We start from the raw sequence: 11,930 nt of genomic DNA, 5'->3' as shown, positions 1-11,930 counted from the left end.
CTAGTTGTGTGACCCTGGGCAAGTCTCTTAATTTCTGTTTGCCTCAGTTCCTCACCTATAAGATGAGCTGGAGAAGGTAAATGGTAAACTACCCTAGTATTTTTGCCAAGAAAACCCCAAATAGGATCACAGAGATTCTACAACTGAAAAACAACTTAACAACAAATGTGTAGATAGATATAGATATAGATATAGATATAGATATAGATATAGATATAGATATAGATATAGATATAGATATAGATATAGATATAGATATAGATATAGATATAGATATAGATATAGATATAGATATAGATATAGATATAGATATAGATATAGATATAGATATAGATATAGATAGACACCTAGGTTCAAGCCTGGAACATTCCTTATTGATGAATAAAATGATGGCGTGGTGCTGCATGCTTACATGAGAGATGAAAATGACATGAGAGCTTAAGAGAGGAGAGGAGAGATTTTTCTTTTTCTTGCTTTGAGAGAAGACACATATAGATCTAGACTCTTAAAAGGAAAAGACCAGAGGAGAAATCAGATTTTGGAAGTCAGACATATAAAGGAAAGTCAGATTCTCCACATGTTACTGATTTCCATTTTGCCCTGCCTGGAGACTTGGGGCAATTTTCCCTTTGGTGAGTTGGGGCTTTGCTGTTATGGTTGAGCTGACATAGCTCACTTTCCATAGGAGAGATTATTCTCTATTCGTGATGGTCTTTTACATAATTAGCATTTTGTGGAAGGAGTCAAATCTTCAAATATAAGTTTGGACTATCCCTTCCTATTTAAGGGATAGTGACTGAGAAAGTGATTAAAACCTAAGAAAAATCATTCCCCTAGTCTAATTATATTCAGAAGAGCAAAAATACATGAATCTAGTGTAGCAAACCATCTCAGAAAAGAACAGAGTAGCTGTCCTTATGGTCCCTACCATTCCCTTCTAGGCAGGAGTCAAAATCTCACTTAGAAAGAGGTGTGCAACATTATTTATCAAAGCCTCCCTAGGAGCCACATTTAATCAAACCATTATAGATAGGGGATTTGGACCTATATCTCTCATTACTCCAAGTCCAGGGCTCTTTCTACTATACCCCATTGCTTTGGTATATTACTGGGATTCTTTAAGAAAAAATAGTAAATGGCCATGGCAATGAAATATAATTTGATTTTATGGAATTCATTTGGCTGTTCCCATTTCTCATGCATTGCAAAACTAGACTACAGTTTACAAAAATTCAGTTTCCTGTTTTCTCCCTCTTTGGACACAAAATCACATGACATAATGAAAAAGAAACTCATTTGCCATGTGGCAACCAACTCTAGAAATGTCTCATTAAGGTACTATTGGGCACCTATTAAGGACAGCTAGGTGATGTAGTAGATAGAGCTTTGGACCTAAAGTCAGAAAAACTTAAATTCAAATCCAGCCTAGACACTTACTAGCTGTGTGACTGTGGGCAAGTCACTTGATCCCCATTTGTCTCAGTTTCCTCACCTATAAAATGGGAATAATAACAGCACCTACCTCCAAGGGTTATTGTGAGGATCAAATGACATGATAATTGTAAAGCACTTAGCATAATGCCTAGCCCATAGTAAGTACTATATAAATGTTAGTAGTTATTATTATTAATTATTATTAATAATATTTTTTCAAAATAGGATACCACTGAAAGTAAATGCAGATGAACTGATGATGAGTGAGATGAGCAGAACTAAAAGAACATTATACACAGTATCATCAACATTATGTGTTGATCAACTGTGATAGACTGGATTCTTCTCACCAATACAATGGTGCAAGAAAGTTCCAGGGGAGTCATGATGGAAAAGGCTCTCCAAATCCAAAATTAAAAAAAAAAAAGAACTGTGGAATATGGATGCTGATTGAACCATACTATTTATTTTGTTTTTGGTGCTGTTGTTTTTCTATTTTGAGGTTTTTCCTTATTGCTCTGATTCTTCTCTTATAGCATGACTGATGCAGAAATATGTTTAATGTTGTTATGTATATGTATATATATATATATGTGTGTGTGTGTGTGTGTATATATATATATATAACCTATATCGCTATATCGGGTTGCCTGCTGTTTAGGGGAGGTGGGGAGGGAGAAAAGTTTGAAATTGGAAATCTTATATAAACAAATGCTGAAAACTATCTCTACATGTAACTGGAAAATAATAACATACTTTTATTTTTTAAAAAAGTAAATGCAGGGTTTTTCTTTTCTCAGTTTAGCAATTCACTTTTAATTACTAAAATACATATTTCCTTCTTTTGAGGTAAAGTTGGGACATTTTTTAGAAAACAACTCTACCATAGTTATGATCACATGACCATATGATTACTTTTTACAAGGCCATGGAGCTCATTAGTTCAAAAAATATTTAATTGAACAATACAGTAAATTAAGCGACATATAAAAGCTGCTCCCATGAAGCCCTTTCATTGACTGGGGGGTGGGGGGGGGAGTCCGGATAATGAGGGTTGAGTGACTTGTCCAAGGTCACACAGCTAGTGTCAAGTGTCTGAGGCTGGATATGAACTCAGGTCCTCCTGAATCCAGGGCCACTGCTTTATCCATTGCTCCACCTAGCTGCCCACCCCTCCCCCATTGATTTTCAATCTCTTATTTACTGCCTATTTTCCCTTCCTCAAAAAACACTCATTTGATCTATCCATCCCCACTACCTAATGTCCCATATCTCTTCTTCCCAGGCAGCTAACCTCCTTGAGAAAGCCATCCATAATTGGTGCCTCCACTTCCTTTCCTTTTCCTCTCTTTCTAAGTCTCTGGCTTCTGACCTCATCATTTGACTGAAACTGCTCTCTCCAAAGTTACCAGTTATCTTCTCATTGACATAGCCAATGGCCTTTTCTCAGTCCTCCTCCTTCCTGTGATCTCAGAAGACTTAGACTTGTCAATCACCCTCTTCTCCTTGATCCTCCTTTCTTTCTAGGTTTTTCTCTACCCTCATTCTCTCCCTACTTATCTGGCCGCTCTTTCTCAGTCTCCTTTGTCAGATCTTCATCCAGGTCGGCCAGACCTCTATTCTGTGTAGGAAAAAATATCTGTAGGCTAATACACTGAAGCATTAATTGGCCATATAAGGACTCTTACCAACATATGGCTCAATATCCAAAGAGGAAGAGAATATAATATTGCATTTCCATAAACTCCCATGTGTGTAAAAATGGCTGAGCAATTGGTAAGGAGCCTCCAAGTACCTTGGGTGCATGAATACAATGAAACTATTAAATAGAGTATAAGTTGTCATGTCTATTTACTTCTCTTTCTTGTGGAGAAAGTAGCATTGGAGCAGTAGCATGATTTAGTTTAAAAAAAAATGGAGGGGAAGCTAGTTGGTGCAGTGGATAAAGCACCAGCCCTGAGGTCAGAAGGACCTGAGTTCAAATCTGGCCTCAGACACTTGACACTCACTAGCTGTGTGACCCTGGGCAAGTCACTTAACCCTCATTGCCTCACAAAAACAAAAACAAACAAACAAAAAGCAAATGGACTTAGAATTAGGAGAGAGATGGGTCCAAACTTTCCTCCAAAGCTCACCAGCCATGGGTAAATCATTTACCCACTCTGAAACTGTTTCCTCATGTTAAATGGAGGTAATAATGCTCTATAGTAACACCCTTACAAGGTTGTTAGGATCAAATGAAACAATGTACAAATGGTTTGTTTATGTAGTATTGCCCGAGATCGTCTTCATCAGAAATGCTTAAAAGTCCTCTATTCTATTAATGATCAATCGTATTCCTGGTAGAATTAGACTGGTTGTGTTTTGGTTTTGTTTGGTGTTGGGGGGTTTGGGCAGTTTTACAAGGTGTTGTTTTTTTTCATTATAAACCCATATTTTTTGCTACTAAATTTTTCTTCTCCCAATGAACCCCAAGGGTCTGACCACAGATTTCCTACTGATAATTAGATTGATTATTATTTGATGTGGGATTAAGATAGAAGGAAGAGCTTGGATACCTGGGAAGATAATGGTGATTTCAAAGGAAATGAAGAAGTTAGGGAGAAAGGAAAATTATTTGGGGTATAGGGAAGATTAGTTAGGAGAGGTTAGGAGCTCAATTTTGGTACCTGTGGTGCATTCCAAGTGGATATACACAATAAATTAATCATGACTGTGATTTCTTGGTACTTTAAGAGCTTCTTGCATGAAGTATTTTTTTTTCTTTGATATAGAAAGCTCTGGATTTTGCCTATGGCATTCCTGAGACTTTTCCTGTTACAGTTTCTTGCCAAAGATGTTTTTTCTAACTTTCCTTTGCTCTCTGGTTCAAATAGATCTAGGCGGTTCTCACTTGTGATTTCCTGAAATATTTATCAAGGTTTTCAGGGGGTCTAGTGATTCTTAAATAATCACTCCTTGAGCAGTTTTCCAGGTCATTTGACTGTTTTTAAGGGCAGATTTCTTACTTTTTTTTTCTTTTTTTTCAACCTTCATATTTTGTCCTATTATTTCTTACTATCTCAAGAACTCTTTGATTAGTTTTGCCTCTTCTCATTTTCATGGAGTCTATTACTGGGATAACTTTATTTTCTAAACTTTTTATTATCCTGTTAGTTCTTTACTTCACAGCTTTTATTTCATTTTTTTTCTCTTATTTCATTTCTTTCAGGTATTCACATGGTCCTTATGGAAAAATCCATTTTAAAAAATTCTCTGTTAGCAGTTATTAAAAAGTACTTTCAACTTATAGGAAGGAGTTGGGGGCATTTCAGTATTGGCAATAGTTTTTTATACGAATTTGTATTTTCTTTAGTTCATCTCTCCAGCTTTAGTTCCTAAATTGGGACTTTGTGACATACCTAACCTTTGTCTTTGGTGCATAACTGAAATTGTTGACTGGTCACCTGAGTCCCTGTACTGACCTCCACTTCCCAGTTTCTCTCCCTGGAATCTTTGAGCTTCAGAGTACTTGGTCTTCAGGGTCACATGTGACATCTAAGGACAGAATTCTGTAGACATATAGTCCCAAGGTACCAGTGTTCTATGGGTCTTGGTACAGGCATACCTCAGAGATATTGTAGGGGGGCAGCTAGGTGGCACAGTGGATAGAGCACCGGCCCTGGAGTCAGGAGTACCTGAGTTCAAATCCGGCCTCAGCCACTTAACACTTACTAGCTGTGTGACCTTGGGCAAGTCACTTAACCCCAATTGCCTCACACACACACACACACAAAAAAAAAAAAAAAACAGAGATATTGTAGGTTCAGTTCCAGTCAACCACAATAAAGTTATTATCACAATAAAGTGAGTCACATGAATTTTTGGGTTTCCCAGTATATATGAAAACTATGTTTACACTTTACAGTGGTCTATTAAGTATGCAATAGTATTATGTCTAAAAAATGTACATTCCTTAATTTAAAAAAATACTTTATTGCTTAAAAAAGAGGGCTAACCATTATCTGAGTCTTCAGTGAGTCATAATCTTTTTGCTGGTGGAGGGTCTTGCCTTGGTGCTGCTTAACTGCTAACTGATCAGGGTAGTGATTGCTGAAGGATGAGGTAGTAGTGGCAAGTTCTCAAAATATGACAAAAATGAAGTTTGCCTCACCTATTGCCTCTTCTTTTACTTGAACACTTAGAGGCCATTCTAGGGTTATTAACTGATGTAATCTCAATATTGTTGTGTCTTAGGGAATAAGGAAGCCCTGGGAGAGGGAGAGAAAGGGGGAACAGCCTGTTAGTAGAATAGTCAGAGCACATACAACATATATTGTTTGCCATCTTATATGGACACAGTTCACGGTGCCCCACAAACAATTACAATAACAGCATCAAAGATTGCCGATCACAGATTACCATAACAAAAATAATAATGAAAAAGTTTGAAATACTGCAAGAATTAGCAGAATGTGACATGGAGACACAATGTGAGCATGTGCTATAAGAGAAAATGGTGCTAATAGACTTGTTCAGTTGCCACAAACCTTTAAGTTGTTTTTGAAAAAAAGCAATATCTGTGAAGTATAATAAAGCAAAGCAAAATAAAAGAGATATGTCTATATTGCCATGTAGCACTTGCTGCTGTTCCCCAGGAACCCCAAGAATCCAACCACAGATTTCTTATTGATAATTAGATTGATTATTTGATGTGGAATTGAAATAGAAGAGAGAGTCAAGGATGACAACAGAAAGCCTATATACCTGAGAAGATGGTGGTGAGTTAGAGAGAAAGAAAAATTATTTGGGGAATGGGAAAGTTATGAAAGAAGATGAGGAGCTCAATTTTGGACATGCTGCTTTTCAGTACCAGTGGTGCATTATGGGTGAATAGATCAATAAATTAATCAATCAGCATTTATAAGACATCTATGAGGCACTCTGTTATAGGTTAAGGATACAAAAGCGAAAGTAAAACGTGTGCCAAACTACCAAAGAATTCTTTTATAGAGTTAAAAAAAAATGAAAAAATTCATTTGGAAAAACAAAGGTCAAGAATATTAAGGGAATCAATGAAAAAATGTGAAGAAAGGCAGCCTAGCAGTACCAGATTTAAAAGTAGATTACAAAGTGCTAATTATCAAAACAATCTGTAACTGGCTAAGAAATAGAGTGGTGAATCTGTAGATCAAATTAGTTATATAATACAGCATTGGGGCAGCTGGGTGGTGCAGTGGATAAAGCACTGGCCCTGGATTTCGGAGGACCTGAGTTCAAATCCAGTCTCAGACACTTGACACTTCCTAGCTGTGTGACCCTGGGCAAGTCACTTAACACTCATTGCCCCACTAAATCAATCAATCAATCAATAAGTAAATATAATACAGCATAGTAAATGACCATAGTAATCTAGTATTTGATTAACCCAAAGATCCAAATTTAGGGGCAAGGACTTGCCATTTGCCAAATTTCTGGGAATAATGGAAAGCAGTTTGGCAGAAACAAGGCATAAATTAACTTCTCACAGTATATACCAAAACAAGGAAATGGGCAAATGATTTAGATATAAAGCTTGATATAAATAAATTAGGGGACTATGGAAAATTTTAGTTGCACATTTTTAGATAAGGGACAAGTTTATGACCAGACAAGAGATAGAGAGGATCACAGGAAGTAAAATGGATAATTTCAATTACATGAAAAGAAAAAGAGTTTACACAAACAAAACCAATTACGGCTAAAATTAGAATAAAAGCAGGAAACTGTGAGAAAAAAATTTATAGCAAGTTTCTGATAAATGCCTCATTTCTCAAATATATAGGGAACTGAGTCAAATTTATAAAAATAAGAGTCATCCCCCAGTTGATAAATATTCAAAGGAAATAAGTAGGCAGTTTTCAGAAGAGGAAATCAAAGCTACAGTTATATAAAATGCCCTAAATCACAATTGACCCAGAGAAACACAAATTAAAGCAACTCTTCGTTGTACCACATCACACCTATCAGACTACCGAATATGACAGAAAAGGAAAATGATAACTGTTGCAAACTAATCCAACTAATTTTAAGAACAATTTGTAACTGTGCCCAAAGGACTATAAAATTGTGCATACCATTTGACCTAGCAATAGCACTAGTAAGTATATATCCTAAAAAAGATTAAAGGAAAAGGAAAAGAACTTATTTGTATAAAAATATTTATAACAGTTCTTTTTGTGATAGCAAAGAACTGGAAATTGAGAAGATGACCATCAACTAGGGAATGGCTGAACAAGTTGTGATAGATGATTGTGATGGAATATTATTATCCTAGAAGAAATGACTAGCAGAATGGTTTCAGAAAAACCTGAGAAAACTTATATGAACTAATAACAGAGAAACATTATATACAGTAACAGCAATGTTGTAAAAATGATCAACTGTGAAAGACTTAGCTACTCTGATCAAGACTGATCCAAGACAATTCCAAATGACTCATGGTGAAAAATACTATCCACCTCCAGAAAGAGAATTGATAAACTCAGTGAAGATTAAGGCATATTTTTCTGCTTTATTTTTCTTTCTTTTTCATTTTGCAATATGACTAATATCAAAACATGCTTTGCATGTCTTCACTTGTATAATCAATATCATATTGCTTGCCTTCTCAAAGAGTAGGGGAGGCAAGAAGGAAGAAGAGAATTTCAAACTCAATTTTTTTAAATGCATGTTAAATTTTTTAAAAAGGGCAAAAAAGTAAAATGTGTGTTCTGATGATGGAGATAATGTATAAACATCAGCATACATCAAATGCATAAGTGAGGTAGATATAGCCTAGATATTGGAATGAGAGGAAACAGGAAAGAGTTCATGAAAAAAGCTGTGCACAAGTTATATTTTAAAGAAACCAGAGATTCCAGTAGGTAGCAGTGACAAGGAGGTGCATTCCAGCCAATGCAAAGGTTGATGGAGATGTCAGCAGATTGAGTATTGTGTGTGTAGAACATTGGGTAGACCAGTATGGTTATAACGCAGATAGCAGCAAGAGGAATAATATATAACATGGCTACAAAGATTATTAAAATCAAAAGAGATTAGTTTTATATTTAGTCCTACAGCCTCTAGAGTTGGTTAAGTGTGGTGAGGGCCAAAGAGGGGGTAGATGTATGACATGAAGAGATATGCACTTTAGGAAAAAACACAGTGGCAATACACAGGAGTGTATAACGAGATATAGGGATTACTCTGGTGAATATCATGCATATTACTATGTTTATAAATTGATTTTTTTCATAAATGTTTAATATGAAAGATGAAAAAATGTGACCCCTTTAGGATTCATCCATCAGTTGCCTCTTTAGAGAGGCCATAGCCTCCCCTTGCCAGGCAACAGACTGACCACCCTCTAATTTGATCAATTTTGACTAAAGAACTTGGCACTCTGTAAAGGGGTGTCAGCTTGGATAGTATTTCTTTATACTTATTTCAAGAACTTAACACCTCTTTAGTACCTGTGCCTTAGGTTCTCTGATATCATCATCTGCACTAGGAAAAATCAGTGTCCGATTATCCTAATCAACTCTCCCACACCTCATTCCCCCTACACAGATAATGCATAATGTTATATAAATGTCACATATAAGGTAGTATGGGTGATGTATCTGTGTGAGGAGGAATCCATCAAATGAAAATGCAAAGGTTCTGCATTGAGAAAGAAGTTGAAAGCTCAGGAATAATACATTGCTTCATCCTCAGCTTTTAAAGATTCCTCTGTGTGTTCATTTTATTACTGGGAAGAAGTCTAAGGACTATAAATGATGGATGCAATTGCAAAGCCAAGTGATGATTATACAATGAACAATGACCATCAAATCTTATCCACCCATATATATATATATATGTATATGTATATGTATGTATATATATGTATATGTGTGTGTGCATGTGTGTGTATGTGTGCACGCACATATATATACACACACATGCACACATATATATACATATATACATATATATGTATATATATGTATATATGTGTGTGCATGTGTGTGTGTATGTGTGCACGCACATATATATACACACACGTATTATGTATAGATGTTGTGGGGACCAATTTTTAATTGGGGAGTGCTAGCTAAGTGGCTCGCCGCAATATTGGGGCAAGGAAGGAGACCGGCAGCCTCCCTCAAAACAGAACAAGATTTATTTTAACAAGAATGAACTTAAAAAAAAACCACACAAACAGGATCGGTAGGATCAATGGAAAGGAAATAAAAACGGGGAAAGGGAAATTATAATACCTGAAAAATACCACTGCCCAGGAATCAGCTGAAAATATGCAGCAGAACGCCTGGCGCTTTTCAGCTTCCACCTAGAATGCCCAATTCTCCTCCCCCAAACCTAGAAACACCCCACACAGCCCCAGCCAATGGGATGGCCGCTCTGACAGTCACATGACTGCCCTCAGTAGGCTTCCAATCATTATAATTTTGCCAGGCCCATGTAGGCATCAGCGAGTGGTGATGAGTGAGGTGCCAGAGCTCTGGCAACGGCTACAGCTAGTGGGTGGAGCACCATGAGGTTTGTGGAGCCCCAGGCCAGTGCACGCAGGGGCATAAAAACCTCAAATAACAATTAATTCTTTACAATCTAGAGTTAAGTATCAGGAAACCAGTGACATCCATTTTCTATGAACTCAATTCAACTACTTTCAACCTTTTAGAATGTGGTTGCAAGATTGAAATCGCATTGTGAAAAGAGCATTGGTTTTTTGTTTTGTTTTGTTTTGTTTTTTGCAAGGCAGTGAGGGTAAAGTGACTTGCCCAAGGTCACACAGCTGGTAAGTGTTAAGATTCTGAGGCCGGATTTAAACTCAGGTCCTCCTGAATCCAGGGTCAGTGCTTTATTCACTGTGCCACCTAGCTACCCGAAGAGTATTGGTTTTTAATTCAGAAGGTTAGAGTTCAAATTTCCCCTATGTGGACTCAAGAAAGTCACTTAAGTTCCATGGACTTCAGTTGCCTCATCTGTAAAATAAGAGGCATGGGTTAAATGACTCTTGAGGTGCCTTCTAGTTCCGGAGCTATCGTCTCTTGACCTTCTGGAATATCACAGTCTAAATTTTCTGGCTGTGCCCTTTTAAAGTCCAGCTCATGGGCTGCCTTCCCAAGCAAAGCAAGCTTCTACTTTCTGATACTCCCACTTCTTCTTTAAGGGGATGGGAAGTACAATATTGAGTTCTGTTGCTTATTGTCTCAGAATTGTGCATTAAGATCAAGAGCTGACTGGAGATGGGGGGAGGGGTTGGCAAAGACTGCAGCAGCAGCCAGGAAATTGCTGAGCGGGTCCCATTCTGTAGCCCTGCTGAAAAGTAGGAACTGGTGGTGGTTGAGGTGCTGAATGAACTATTAGGAATTGGGGATTAGCCTTCTCTGCCAATCAAGTTGTTATTGGTGTCTTAAAATGTGGAGACAGCTACAATTTCTTTAATTCTTTTAAATAATTCTTATTTGGGGGCAGCTAGGTGGCGCAGTGGATAAAGAGCCAGTCCTGGATTCAGGATGACCTGAGTTCAAATCTGGCCTCAGACACTTGACACTAGCTGTGTGACCCTGGGCAAGGCACTTAACCCCCATTGCCCCACAAAAAAAAAAAAAAAAAAAAAAAAAAAAAAACCAATAAATAAATAAATAAATAATTCTTATTTTGGAGAGCTCTGAGAAGTCATGAGGGTCAAAGAATAAGGCTAGTTGATCTTCTTGTTTTTACCTGACATGGCATTTCCACTGAAGCAATTTATGATATCCCAATAAACACAAAGAATCTTTATCTTCATCATTTATATGAACAATTTATCAATGAGAACCCCAAATCACAGGATTTCATTAACCCAGAGCCATAAAAGTCTTGATGAGGCTATGGAAAGAAGTGCCCTTTATTGTAAATTGGCTAGGAATGCTTTCCTGATGGGGAAAAAGACCTGCTTGGCTCATTGCATGCTTAAATGTTGTTAGAAATGGTCAGATTAGGGACCAGTAGAGAGTCACAGGGGAGAAGGATGCCATTAAACTAATTTTATCTTATCAGAAAACTGTATCACATAGCTAACTAAGATCAATATAAATCACAAGATATAGTAGGCTCAACTAGAGTAATTAGGAGGGAAATTATGGAGTCAATGTAGGGGAGGACAGCATTCTCTCTGAAGCAGATTAAACAAAGAATTTCCCAATTGGTTTTCCACATTCCACCCCCCCCCCAAAGAAATCATTTCCTGAGAGACTCTGCCCTATAGTTGCGTTTCTTGTGAAGTATGATAGCATAAATAATAAAAAAGTGGAAAACAGGAACTTAAAATCTTACAAAAATGAATGTTGAAAATTATATTTACATGTAATTGTGAAAAATAAAATACTATTAAGATGAAAAAAGTAGAAAACAGACCTCAACAAATAATTTGCATAGAGATGTTTTTTTAGGGACCAGTATCTTAGTTACAGTGCTTTCATAGTATTGCAGCATATGTACAAGTACAT

The sequence above is a fragment of the Dromiciops gliroides genome, chromosome 6 (assembly GCF_019393635.1).
Source record: "Dromiciops gliroides isolate mDroGli1 chromosome 6, mDroGli1.pri, whole genome shotgun sequence".
NCBI lineage: Eukaryota > Metazoa > Chordata > Mammalia > Microbiotheria > Microbiotheriidae > Dromiciops > Dromiciops gliroides.
This window is presented reverse-complemented; position numbering follows the sequence as displayed.